At 37.1% G+C, this 14,359-nt stretch overlaps 1 long non-coding RNA gene across 2 annotated transcripts in view; it reads left to right on the top strand.

The window, feature by feature from the left end:
- Positions 1-14,359, top strand: part of LOC110393427 — a 160,305-nt gene that overhangs the window by 19,654 nt on the left and 126,292 nt on the right. Inside the window, exon 1 of one of the 2 annotated variants that reach the window (XR_002435009.1) lies at positions 3,905-14,100. The exons of the other annotated variant lie outside the window; for it this stretch is intronic. This is a non-coding gene — a long non-coding RNA (uncharacterized LOC110393427). Of the gene's footprint in view, positions 1-3,904; positions 14,101-14,359 lie in introns of those variants that run through there. 2 annotated transcript variants of the gene reach the window in all.

The following is a 14,359-nucleotide window of genomic DNA, read 5'->3' as shown; positions in this document are numbered from 1 at the left end:
AGAGTCAAAGATTTTTTTTAAAAGATAAACTGGCTTTCTGCTTTTTTGTTGAGTGAAGTTGCTTAAAGTCTGTTTTGTTATTTCCCATTCTACAGAATGCATACAGTGAAAACTGTTTCACAGAATTGGAGAAAAATTGTTGAATCGGGACCTATTTTTTCTCAAACCTAAATACGATTTGCTCTTGGAACTGTTCCTTATATTTTCCCAATCTGTGTGGAGAATGGTGGAAGAATCTGAATCATAATGTTTGGAAGGAACTTTAAAGACCTAGGAAAACTATAAAATATTATTAAGTGTGTAATTATTTGCTTAAATTCTTAGTCTTCCTAATGAGTTTACTTTTTAGTTGTACTAAAAAGAGAAGTTACAGTGCTCTAGGAAACACATTTTTGTAAACTTTGAAACCGCAGCAATTTACATAACCATAATTTAAGCTAAAATGTGTTATGAGTTGTTCCATTACAAAAATTCCATGTAAAACCACTTCATACCATAAGAGGTAAACGCCTTTTATGTAGGTGAATAATAATGATGAGAAATCAAAGGGAGACTAGGAAGAATTCTTTTTTTAGAGAAGAAGTTAAGCTGTATGTAAATCATCACATGAGGTAGATGCTGTTTTTCTTGTCTTCACTGTTAGTAATAGTGAGAGAAAAAAACAACTTGCTTTTCTTTATTGGGTGTGAAGGAGGGGATAGAAAAAAGTCTATTCTCTAAGAGCTCTGAGTTTTGTTTGGCATCGTTTGGTCACCCTAGACCAGAATAACAAAGAAAACTTTCAGTTTCCCTTACTGTTGAGGTTGACTGAGAGCAGAGAGTGAGACTTAAGTAAAAGGTTAGGTAGCGCCTTGGGAGACAATTAAATAATTTATAGTTTTGTTTCCTTTTCAATGGAAGACAACAGAATCTAGAAAAGACACAGGCAAAAATATTGTGCATCTCCCAAGCAAGCGGGTCTCCACTGTTTCCTACTCCATCATGACCTGAAAGGAAGAAGCAAATTGTGATACATTTAAAACCAGTACCAAGATGCTAAGTGCAAATATGAACTTAATTTTGATGAAGCAAATATAATAATTTGAGGAAATAATAATAATAATTATTGGGGTTGTAAAAAATCCCCGACAACTTTAGCCTTTTCTGAAACTATTTTTACAAATGAATGACTTGAAGATGTCTCTGTATATTAGTAAGACGTTTGCTAATCTGATCAACTGATTTCCTGAAGACACATTATTTTCTTTTCTAAATTTACCTGATTTAGCATCTCTTTCTGTGACTTATTTCTTGAGACTTTTCTACATTTTAATGTTTTAATTTAATAATAATTTTCAAATTCAATGTTAGATTCTGGGGTTGAAGTCTTGGCTTAAGTTTGGTCCAAACAAAAAATTAATGTTATTTGGAATGCATTGAAAGTGGATGCGTCATTATGTCTGTGTCCGAAGGAAAAATACAGGAATTCTGCTTGTTACTAACTTATTTTCTATTTTTCTGTTGTTGCTCTGTTTAATGCCTGTTCTGACAACTCAGAATATTGAACAAACAAAGTAAATAAGCACTATGGAAACCATAGATCATAAAATATTCATATCTTTAGAAAAAATACACATTTAAGTTTCTTTTGGTCTCTTCAGGATGACTTCTGTTTCACTGTTTCAGTTTCAATAAAAGAGACAGCATGCACTAAACAGATAAAATTTCCATTTATGGTTGAGGATATGGAGCCAAGTTTTGCTATCAGCTCTACTACTGTAAATGTGTTGTAACTTCCTTGGAGTTTCTGTGGTATTATCTTGTCGGAAGTAGTGATTAGTGAAGAAAACTGTATATTCTAGGAAATCGTCAATAGTGATATCTAACCACAAGGCAGACTTCTCCCTTCACCCTCAAATATAAAACTAACATCAGGTGCATTCTGTAGATGTTCATATATTGCTCTGTGATGTAATGCAAAGCTGTACTAGAGGATTTTGAGTAAGCCTTAATTTTGTGGTTAGGGCACTTTCTTTGAAAACAGGAAATGAACATGTTTTGTCTCAAGAGAACATATTAGCCAAGTCTCCCAAGATCTGATTATATGGTTTAGTTGCTCCACTGTTATTTAAAGGAAGGACACTGGCAATTTTTCCATCAGCATTAAAAGTATGCAATATGTCTGCTTACAGGAGAGACATAGATAACCTACCTCACTGCCCATGTGATGGGAGGACCCTCCACTGGGGAGCAGTGGCCATTTGTCCAGGATTTTGGTGCAGCACAGTGGGGAGCTGTGAAATATTTATACATGACTGATGTTGTCTTCGTCCCTAAACTCTCCCTTGCCAAAAACAGCAGTAGCAGTGGCACAAACTAGCAATTTTTTGATAAAAATATGTATCCCTTCTACAGGTTCTAGGATGGTGGAGGATGTCCTCTTTGTGGGATACATATTAGACATATGGCACAGAACATCAGTGAATTTGGCTGCCAAAGATTGTATTTTTATCAGAATCATTTACCAGTAATTCTGTTTGTGCTGGACATGTGTATGCAGATACTGTAGGTAACAGAGAAACAAAAGACTGAAAAAATGCAGTGATTTTTCAAGGTGCAATTGTACTGGCATTCCCTCCACCAAGAAGAAGGGGGCAAAAGCAGTGTAGAAAGTGAGATGTTGGAAATAAACCTCACTGTATTCCAGCCCTATAGTAAAGAGTTTTTTTTTAATCTGCAGTGCAGTCAGTACTGAGATGTGAAGAATTCTGTCAGAGGAGCTTGCACTGCTGAAACATCATCACATGTTCTACAAAAGCATTTACAGTGTAAAATGTAACAATCCTAGAACTTCAGGTTTTGGGATAACTAATCAAAATAAGCTGATTAAATGTCAAAGCTGCAAACTGAAATGAACCATCAAGATAAACTAAATCAGGGAAGAAGTGTGGAGGGAGGAGGAGGAGGAGGTCAGTAACGTGGCAGCTTCTATTCAGACAGGCGAGCTGCATTTGCAAGTGATGAGGTGGTGTGAATGTGACAAGAGAAATCCAGCCAATAAATTTGATTGATATCTTTCCTCCTTCTCTGCTGCTCCACTGCATGTTAGGAAAGAAAGTATTTTTTAAACTTGAAATGGCACCTTTAGCCACACAGAAATATCCCTCAGCAGAAGGGAATGAATGAAGATTTCTTAAAACATAAATTTAATTAGTCTGTTCTTTCTGTCCAGAGTTGCCATTTCTAAGTTAATTTCATTGTTTTGTTGGGATGGTTCAACATGTTTTCCAAGTGTTATGCCTGTTTACAGAGCTTAGGGAATCTAGTCAGAGAACAGAACTTGTACTGTCTGACTAGATTTTCCAGTCACATGGCTGGAAAAATGACTTCCAAATATTAAGTCCACAACTGAATAGTTATAAAGAACAGTTCATGTGTGTCTGCGTGTATTTACTTTGCTTATAGGCAGTGAATACTAAATGACTGTGAATGATTCACAAAAATTACGTCTTACTTGCAAGCAGCCTAAATGTGCAAATAGAGACAGTTCCTTCTGACTGGACTTGAACTAAATCTAAGAAACAGATGTCCCCTATTTCTATCTATAATTAAATGCATTTTTTTAAGTATACTTTGCTATTGTTCACTAGCAGCCAGGAAATCCTGAGTAAACACTGATGATTGACTGTCTCCACTGTCTTATGCCTTATAAAAAGTCTTCATTTTGCAAAACAAGTGTAAAATGCTACCACATCAATGCATCTGTAAATGACAGTTTGAGAGAGATAGGAACAGAGAATGTATCCCAACACAGTTCTGGTTATAGTAGCAATGTTAGCTCTTAGATAAGCTTCACTATTAGAACTGTGACATACAACCTAAGTTGCTCAGTTACTTGTGAGACTTCTGTTTTAGTTTACACAATAGTTGTAATGAGGTAATGAAATATCAAGACTATCTTCACTAAATCAAATGTTAAACCTTGTTTCTTCTTGAAGAGCTGGAACAAGAAAGTCTGTAGTAGGATGTACAGAAGTTTCTTGGGTGAGAGCTGGGCACAAGAGTTGGAATCTGGCAGTGATCACAAAGCCACATGTAAAAGGATGTACACGTTTGTAGTTGCCAGGCTGGTTTTACAATGTTTGAGAGATGTCTCCAACAGTGTATATTTTGTGTGTGTACGTGAAGAGAGTAAATTTCACTTTGAGTGAATAAGCCTCTGGGCTTATTTTTTCCCAACACTTTTGTGTAATCACTAGAGCGTGCCACCTCCTTTAGCTAATATTTGTAGTAACTTTATATGTTAAAACAAGGCTGTGTAGTAGCTGTTGGTAGTTTAACCATGTGGCTGCAAAATTAACCTTTGACCTTTCTGAGTCTAATCAGGAAATTGACTTTGAGTTATTCCTTAACGTGGGATATGTGGTTAAAGTTAAACATCACTAATAGGAAATCTAGTAACAGGAAATGTGTGAATGCTAATCCATACAAACATAAACAAACCTTTGGCTTACATACAGTTTTATTGGAATTTTCCTCTTGACTCACTTTCCTTCAGTAAGCCAGAAAAAAAAAATTACAAGAGCTTGTTAAAGTCTTTGAAAGACTTCAACTTTTTTTGTGGCTACGAATTTATTAGATTTCTACTTAAGAAACCTTTAAAATGGGGGTAGGATTTTGTCAAGAATCAACTATGGTCAGTTCACCTTCACTACAGTTCTAATTAATGAAGTTATTCACCAGAAATGTCTACTTCCTAAGGCTCAAAACAAGAATGCTCCGCATTAGAGTGCTTTATTTATGTGCGACTCAAAATTGGATAATTTTGAGAAAAAGAATTAATAGAAATGCCTACTTCTGTAAGATTGTTTTGAAGCCTCTTTAGAAACAAGTTTGTCAGAAAAAGCCTGTAATGAATACAATTCCAGTTCAGAAAATTATCCATGAGAATTTGAAAGATTTTGATAGTTCTCATTGGATCCTTTTTACATCTCAGTAGGAAGGTAGGCTAGTGTGACCTGAAGCTATGCATTAATCAGCTAATCACTATAGGTACAAGTACAGACTTCAGCTTGGAAAACCTTTGAATTTTACTGTGGTTTTCATACTAAATCCACAAAATCTTCACATTACTATTGAGCTCCACAGTTCAATGGGATATTGTGTATGTCCACTGACACAGATCAGCTTCCAGGATTAGGGCCAAGGTAATTTTAGTGGGAAGAGCTTCCTTGAAGTCAGGAGAAAAATCCTAGGGGAGCAGAACAATAGTCAGGTCTGAAAAGATTGTTTCTCAAAACAGAAAAGAACAAGATAACTCTAAAACACTATCTTACAGTTTATGTAGTTCCTCTCTTAACCTCTCCTGAATAAATAAATCAGTGCTATTCACCAAAGAAACAGGCCAAGTATTTACTACGCATATTAAAGCAAGGAGCATGTAAGCCATCAGAATAATTTCATAATGACGTGTCTTCTCTTCATGTGTATTTACAACACTATCTAACCCACAAAAGACACAACTCATGGCATTTCTTTGCAGATAATTTTGTTCCTAAGGGAACATTGTCAACAAAGTTCTTAAGATGTGCAAATTATGTTAGCTTCAGTAAAAATGTTATTGGATGTAAAATGAGTATCAGATGATTATCTAAAATGTGTTTAATGATTAAGAACTGCGAAGTAAATTGTATGAGTATTACATCAGTCCAGTCTTGTTAAAAAAAATTTGGGATAAATTCTGTTTACCTTGATATAGTGTCTCCTACAGACCTCATAAAACCTTCTCCTTAGGGCACAGTAAAGTTCCACTCCCCTTTGAGTATTCAGCCTTCTTTCTATTTTCAGACTGCTATTTGCAGACAGCAGCATTGTAGTCATTCACACTACTGTTGTCCAAAAACTTCTCGCCTACAGTACCCAGGCAAACATGAAAAATTGGTTTATATCACAGCCTCATTAAACAAATATTTTACAAAGTGGCAGTGATGATGACTGAGGAATACGCAGCCTGCAGGATCCCTTCCACTAAAATGTAGTCATGTTTTTTAAAAAGTTACTATCTAAAGGTGTGAGTATTTATACAGGCAAATGTTAGGGTCTGGTTCTTTCATTGCTCTCCTGGAGTCATTCCTGAAGTCAATAAATTTAAAAATACTTCAGGATTTCATTTTTAGTTAATGGAATTTAATGAAAAAAAACCAACAAACCTGTAAAGAAGAGGTGGAGTGAGCCTCAGAATAGTATTACGCCACTTTTTGCTAGCTAGAATAAAGACTTTCTTTTCTTCTCTTTTCTTTTTCCCTTCCCTGTTACTGTTTGGCAAGGAACTTCGTTGGTTCCCTTGAACAACAATCTTTTATGGTGAATTTCAGTCATGCAATAAATTTAGTATTTTTGAATACTCGAACCTTGCGATGCTAATCTTTTTCCACAGGAAAAAACTCCTCGCTTTTTCTATGAGTCTACTTTTTTCCTCTTCAAATATTGTTTCTTGTTTTCTTCTAAAAACTGCTGGAGCATTTGGGAAAGAAGTCTGTTCTTATGAGACTTGTTTTGATAGAATAGAAATCACTGTTAACCAGATAGTGCAAATCATAATCCTTCTTTACTTCAGTGCCTTAAGGCTGGCATTCTAATGAGAATTGTAATTTACCTAGTTAAAAGCTTATCTGTGAAATGAAGCTGTCCCTTGTGTTGGGGTGAAAACAGAACTGAGTGGATGTACCTAGTGAGAGTGTATATCACATACATCTCCCAGGAAAGTGAGATCTTGTAAGTTACCCTGAAGACCAGACCTGAGGCCTTGTAGCTGTAAGTTCTGGAACAAATAATGAGGAAACCATCTCAGGTTTCATACTTCACACTCATGTTTATCTTCTGATACACCAGAGGATTGTACTCCCATCCAGTGAGAGCTGAACAAGCTGGAGAAGTTGACGGAAACCTTGTAAAATTCAGCAGAAAGAAGTGCAGAGTCCTGCACCTGGGAAGGAACAAGCCCATGCACCAGTATAAACTGGGAGCTAATCAACTGGAAAGCAGGTTTGCAGAAAGGGACCTCTGGATCCTGGTGTAACCAAGTTGAACATGAGCCAGCAGTGTGTTCTTGTGGCAAAGAAGAATATAAGTATTCTTGTACTGTAAACTTACATCTCATTTAGCCCCAGATGCCATCCTTTCTGGTGTTCTCAGACTAAGATCTAGTATTAAAAAATCTAGAATCATGTTTACCTGTCCTCCATCTTCAATCGCCATTGGAAGAAGCAGGCGCATTTCTTATGTTTTAGTTTGTATATGGGATGTTGCCATCTAGAGTCATCAGTCTGGACCAATACTTTCATAGACAAAAGCAATCCATAATCTTGTTTAGTTGTTCAATTCTTCAAGAGATTTTTATACATCATAAATAACAAAACTGAAGCCTTGCCTCCTACATAGGCAAACCAACACTTTTCAATTTTTGTTGTTAAACTGTGTATCTAAATAAGCAATGGGTTCTAATCAAGCTTTTTCATACCATGAATGTTCCATATCCAGAACTGGTGGCTCAGTCTTCTTTCTATATTGCATGCACACCTGCTTCCTCATCTATAAGGGTTGTTTCTCATTCACAAGTCTCACAGTTATATTCATTCAGAGTTAATGGCAGATAAGGTCCATTAATTTCAAACTGTTATTACGACCATGCAGGCTACACAGTGCATATTTTAAAGTAGTTTGAGTAAATGCTTATACAAAGGATGTGAATGGTGATTGCAGATTTACACATGCTGAAAGAACAGCAGCAGTACGCTGTGTTGTCTTTTATACGGCTAACAAGCTTTATAAAGGAATATTTCTATCACAGTATTATGGTGATAGCCAGCAGTAAATCTGTGTGAAAGCCTTTTTAGCAAAACCAGTGCAACTCAAAGAACTGTCTGTTGGTTCTGGTGCCCTAATGAACTCAGAACTGCTCAGATCTTGTTTAAATCTTGACAAAAAGATGGAAGATGACCTCCTACGGAAAAACAAAAAAAATCCAAAAAAATGGTGAGGGAGGGGAAACCAACCAACTAAACCCCACCTGCATTGTCTGTCTAAGAAAAGAAGAGCGATGGCAAATTCTGTTCAACATGATCCTACAACCCAAATCAATTTGGAGCTCCTTACCTATTCTCGCATTATGGGAGAGACCTATTAAAATCTAGGACTATTTCAGGAACTCTTTAATGAATGGTGTCTACACCTTAGTGAACCTTCCATTTTATCAACCACTCTCTCATGGCTGAGGGTCTGCAGCACATCTTTGGCAGCTCTTTTATAAAATACTTCAAAATCAAAACAATTTAAAGTCAGAAACTGGGAGTGGAAGCTGAAAGTCCCTGCTGATTTTCATTCTGCATCACTCTTAGGAATTTGTTTTTTTTTTAAGAATGGCTGGAAACTTCAATTTTGAAACATGCTATTTAGTCAACCCAAAATATTTTGCTACAGTTCCCTCCACTGAAAAGCCTCCTTGACTTAACTCAAAATGTCTGTGTTTAGCATGTAAGTTTTTTTGTGGTTTCATGCATTTCCTTCTCTTCCTGATACAGCAAAGGCATCTCTGTGTCGAGCTGTCACATCCAAAAGAGGCTGACAGCATATGAAGGCAGAGCAGTATGCTTTGATGAGAAAATGCAAATCCCAAACAAAACATTTGCAGAACTACTAATCACTATATCAGTAAAACTGAACAATTATATTTTTTTTATAGAATGAGGTAAGGCTGACTCCTTATAAGAAATCCAACAAATAACTTCATATACACACATCCCATTTATTTCTGCACCAGAGGCTAATTTTTACCTGATTGAGATTAATGTCAAACTCCCCCTGTGTATTGTGCAACCGAGGTTTGATCTTTTTTGGTCTAAGCACTGCTTTATTAGTAGTTCGAGAACTTGTATGGCGTAGCAGGAAGCTACCAGAGGCAAAATATGCACTTAATGTTAAGACAAAGATCGAAATCAGGTGAGGTTGACTTCTTTTTTTCTTACTTGGTTCTTTACAAAATTAATGCATCATTTTATTCAAACTACTCTGGCAAATACAGGCAAAAGGAGTTTCTAAATCTGGAAGAGGGTTTGGCATTCTGAATCGGGTTTAGAAATTTTGGGCAACACAAGCTGCCATTAGTTTTCATGGTAATGAATGCTGCACTTTGAAATGAGAGGACTGGCTCTTCATAGCCGGTGATGCAAAAGCAAAAGTAGACAAACTCACAGACAATTGGAAAAGTATTGGGCTTATTTTTAATTTTAGTTCTTTGACTTTACTATAATTGTAGCTAATTCATTAATTGCTGTTTGCAATGCTATTGTATTAAGAAAAATGTGTATCTACCAGTCTGTTTGCATGATTTGTATTTTGATATATTTCCCTTATTTAGTTCAACTTTTACCATACCACCTACCGGGAAAAATAATTTAATTTAGCAAAAGCTATTTTCATTCTGAGCAAACCTTGATTTAAAGCTATGGGGATTGTAATTACATTTAATTATAATGAGTTTGGGTTTTGAAAAAACCTCAATAGTCTAGTTTGGGTTTTAAATTCCCACATCAGTTCATGGTGGGCCTAAAGACTGGCAGTTCACTGCATTATGTTTCATACTTTTTTCCACCAGTAGAGCTTGGCTAGGAAATTGAACTTACTCCAAGGTTTAAAATTTTCCAATTTTCTATGTTTAATAGAAACTGGGACTTTGGGTTAAATTTCTAAGTGCACGCTTGCAGGTAAGCAGTACCTGGACTTACATGTTGGCATAGACCTACCCAAGAACATAGTTCACTGGAAAGAAACATTACCTCCCTCTGGACTTTTTTCCCTTCTGACCATCACTAGCCAAAGGGCAAACTTTCTCAAAGGCTTTGAAGCCAGTAAAAGCAAAATGTGTTTATTAGAGACTAAGCTCAAGAAAAGAACTACATGGGGCATGGAGCTGTCCTAAGTTCAAACATTTCTGGTGAAGGATGTTTAACCTGAGAAGCTTTGGTTGTAGTGTTAGAGTGTAGGAAGGGAAGTGACTTTGAAAGGGTGTTACTTTGGATGAGAGGCAGAAGGGGTATCCCCTAGTAGTCGCTTCTGGTAAAGAACTGTTCCTTCAATTACCATGCCAATTATAAGGAGCTCTTTAGGTAGGACAAGTGGCTCTGCATTATTATCCCCAAAGTGGATGTATTTGAAAATAAAGCCAAATGCTAAGAAAATTAACAAACTTAAGGAGTACACATTTTATAAGGAACAGAAAAAAGTTTGTATGAGTCTCTCAATATACCAAAAGGATTATTCTGACTTGTATCTTTGCAGTTTTCTGTTATGCTGATTCATTCCTTTTGACTTTGAATAATCTTTTTACTTCTTACCTTGAATTCTAGCCCAGTTTTTTTTTTAACATAAATCTGTTATCTTACACTATCTCAGAGAAAATAAGCCAAAGTTGTCGTATCTTTTTTCTAGCTTCTTCCTCTTCGTAACTTTATTTTCAGAATTTAACTCAAGATTCCCTAATAATTGACTATGAGTTTGATTTCTGGATCAAAAAACTTTTTAGGCACATTCCGCAGTTTCCTAAGCTTATTGTTGCCTTGACAATATATTATGTAAGGAATTAAGCTGTTTCTTGATATCATCATTGATAACTCCATTGAGTTAGACCTACTAACCTCAGTGTGGCTAGTATTTATCTTTAAAAAGAGTTTTCCATTCATGACCATTTAAACAGTCCCTGAAGCTATGAATGTTCTTTTAATTTTATTCCAGCATTGCTATTAAGTTACTGCAGCATTTCTAGTGAGCTGCTCCTTCAGAAGATCTTGCACAGTAGATGGATCTTTCTTCTTAGCTCTACTGTAATCAAGCTATTTCTTACATTTCCTGTAGATTTGTATCAAAAACATGTAGTTGGTTCCCCTTCTGGTTCTCCTCAAGTGTCTGTTGTCATATATTGGTTGGACTTTAGTAACTTCTGATGTAGATATGTTTGGTTTTGTGATTTGTTTATCAGAAAGCACTGCTTCTCTCTCTCTAAGATTCTGCTGAAGCTCTGCAGAGTTCCCCATCCACGCTTTGATGTTAAGGTACTGCACAACAGGAACAGCTTGTTCTCCAGGCATTTGGGGATTTCTCTCTTTAACTCCCCAAGGTATGGTTCTAATAATCTTATTCTCCGAATCCTTCCCAACGGGTGCTCTTCTGTGTTTCTTATTGACTCCACAGCATGGATCCATTTTGCTTTCCTGTCAAACATTGAGCTGTTCCAGTAGTGCCTCATTCAGTTCTCTGGTTCTTCCTATTAATCTTCTTTTTTTTTTTCAGTCTGCAGGTGGGGAAGAGGTATTACAGTTATTTATACTGATACTTATAAATCTTACTCCTCTCCTGTTTTAATTTGGAGTCTAACTCAAGCAGGAAAAGCATTTTGAACAGGGATGAAATTAAAAGGTTACTCATAGTTTGAAGCTTTCTAAGAAGAACTAGATTTTTTTAAAATTCCTTCAGTGATGGAAGTGTTCATTTTATGGTAAGTACTAATATACTTCAAAGGTAGAGGGAACAGGTGAAAGTCAAACCAGTGCTTCTGCTAAAAATTGAAAGCCAGCCTATCAATGCTCTTTACTTTCAGAGTAAAACTGACAAGTTTCCTGAAATATCTAGTTCAAACGTGTTGTTTGCCAGCAGCTAACAGGCGTTTGTTTCCAAAGCTGGTGGAAGCAGTTTTCATTCTTCCTGCCTCAGTGATTGATTTGTTTCTTTCTTTTTTTTTTTTTCCTTTCAGGGAACTTAATTGCATTATGTTTTTTTCATAAATAAACACATCAAATGTCACGATATTAGCATAATCATAAAAACGTCGAGTATTCGCTGCATTTGCAATATGTCACAGCTTACCATAGAATGTATTTTTTCTTCCAATTAACACAAGTCTCTGGAGCGTGACTCTGAATGGGCAGCTCTTAAAAAGGTGGCAATTGGTTCCAACAGTTTATTCCCCTTAGGGAAAAGAATCGTTTGTCCCTAAAGCAGGATAATGTTGGTCCTCAAAACCAGTAAATCCTGAAGGAATACACAAATATATATGGCCACTTAAGAAGGGGAAATGTTACTGACCCTGTGGTTGCATTCTGTGCAAGCTCATGCTGTGTCTGGCTGACCCCACTGATCTCCTTGCACAAGAACATAGATTACAAATTTCTGTGCCTGTCATAATCCTCATACTATCATTTGTGCCACGGGTAGTATTATTTATTCTTTAATACAGGTGGTTGACTGATGCTATATATTTAAGATGACTAAATAAGTTAAAAAGAAGCATGTACATATTAATACATATTTTTTTGTCATGTATCTAAACTTGTATAGACTGTCGCACTGCCTGCACTAACTGCAATAGCATTGTTTTAGTCAGTAATTTCCTGAAAGAATTTGGGAGCGTGAATTTCAATGGCAAGGATGTAAGTCTGTGAAAGTGGAAGTTTCACATACAGTCAGATTTTTTTGATGGTTAATTTATGATGTAAAGCAAATATTATAAACTTATGTCCAAAGTTTCTTCTTCTTTCTTGGCTGTTATAGAGGGAAATAGCCACAGAATTCAATCCACTTATATACTTTAAAATTTGGAGATGGGAATCCAATTTATTATCCATGCAGTAATTTGCTTCCCAGCTTTGTTTTTGATCATGCCCAGAGCTCTTCCACTTGATTTGTGATTGCTATCTTCATTAAGCTCATGAATGCAAAGGTAAGAGAGACTGCTGCCTTAAAAGGTTCCTTGGCACTGGTTTTTCCATGCATGGAAGGACATCTGGTATGACCATTGGAGAGGAAAGCAAGTGTGCTGTGGGCTGGGTGGCCTCATCCCTACTGCCTTTGAACTGCTTGCTACAGGTTTTGCTGGTGAGTACACTGCTGCATGGCAGCACAGCTCTGTGTTTCTGTCCTTGTTTGGACGGGCAGGAAATTCCCATTTGCACTTGTGGGAAATACAGTGGGCTACAAATAAGGCACACAGCAAAAAGTGCCAAGAAACAGGTAACCTCCTCTCTCTGGATATATTTATGGAAGGTGAGAGCCCCTCCATGTATGCCGAGCAGTCATTATGGACAGCCTCTCCTTTTGGCCTTCCTAATGTGTCTTAGTCCTCATCCTTTAAGAGACAGAAATCACAGCTCTCTTCTGGGTTCTCTGTTCTGTTTTATGGGACAGGCAAAACAGTGCCAGCTGATGGTGATATGCCACTGGTGGATGCCCACTGGACAGGGGCTGCATCAGATGGCTTACTTGATGTGGTGATAAGTGCTGCTGATAGTGCTGGTTAAGAGTTTAAAACAGCTGGATCTGTGTCCTGTGACCACTCTTCTGACCCACTCTGTCCATACAGATTACTTTTGAGACGACTTTTCCTTATTTTTGTACAACTCACTCCTTGAGCACGTCTAGTGTTCGCTGACAGAGACCACATGCAGTTGCTCGTGCCTCCCCATGAGCTGAAGGGAACTGATGATGACTTGGGGTCTGAGAGCTGAAGTGAATGCAGGGAGATGTGCACACACCCACTTATTGCAGCGGGTGGGAAGGACAGATCTGCTCATTCATCCTCCTTCACCTCTCTTTACATTCTTCTCTGGCCTCTGAAATTTGATGACTTCTGTAATTTTCAAACACCTCCACCTTTTTCCTTGTCTGCTAGGTATCGCTTTGTATTCCCTGAAGTGATGATGGGATTATGTCAGAGATATCAAAGGAGATGGCTTTGGCAGCAGTCAGCAGTGATCGTAAAATAGTCGCAAGTCAGATTTTGTAATCCATCTGCTGCACATCCAGGCCCCAAGGATGGATTCAAATATACGTGTGAATGTTTCAGAAAATATTCCACATAACTTTGCCATAGGAATAACATCTTTCAAAATCCAAGCACCAAAGTGTTTGCATTTGCCTAATATATATTTTTCTGATTGTTAAATTTGACTCTGTGCTCTGTTGTTTCAGCAAGTAGGAGCAGGTCCTGCCCTGATCTCGAGGACGTGAGGAGCTAGAAGCAGGGCAGTGTGCCTCTATGGAGCAGTGAGGCCAATGGAAATAAGCAGGAGTCAGGTACTGAAAAGTTTACACAGAAAAGTATTTGTATGCAAGTGAGGAAAAAGAAAGGTGGCTTTCTCGATTATTTGCAGTTTTTTTTTTTAATTCCATTTGTACAGATGAAAACAATGGTATATTCTACCAAAGTCTCTCTTTAAAGTGAAGACAGTTTCCAGATAATGTGTGCTTTTCATACAGCAAGTCACCTCCCACCATGTCAGCATCTCTCCTGCTCCTGGTAAAGACAACTTCAGATTTGACATTGACATCGCAG

This window comes from Numida meleagris, chromosome 2 (assembly GCF_002078875.1).
Source record: "Numida meleagris isolate 19003 breed g44 Domestic line chromosome 2, NumMel1.0, whole genome shotgun sequence".
In the NCBI taxonomy this organism is placed as follows: domain Eukaryota; kingdom Metazoa; phylum Chordata; class Aves; order Galliformes; family Numididae; genus Numida; species Numida meleagris.
The sequence above is the reverse complement of the archived record's forward strand: the minus strand, read 5'-3'. Positions and strand labels throughout refer to the sequence as shown.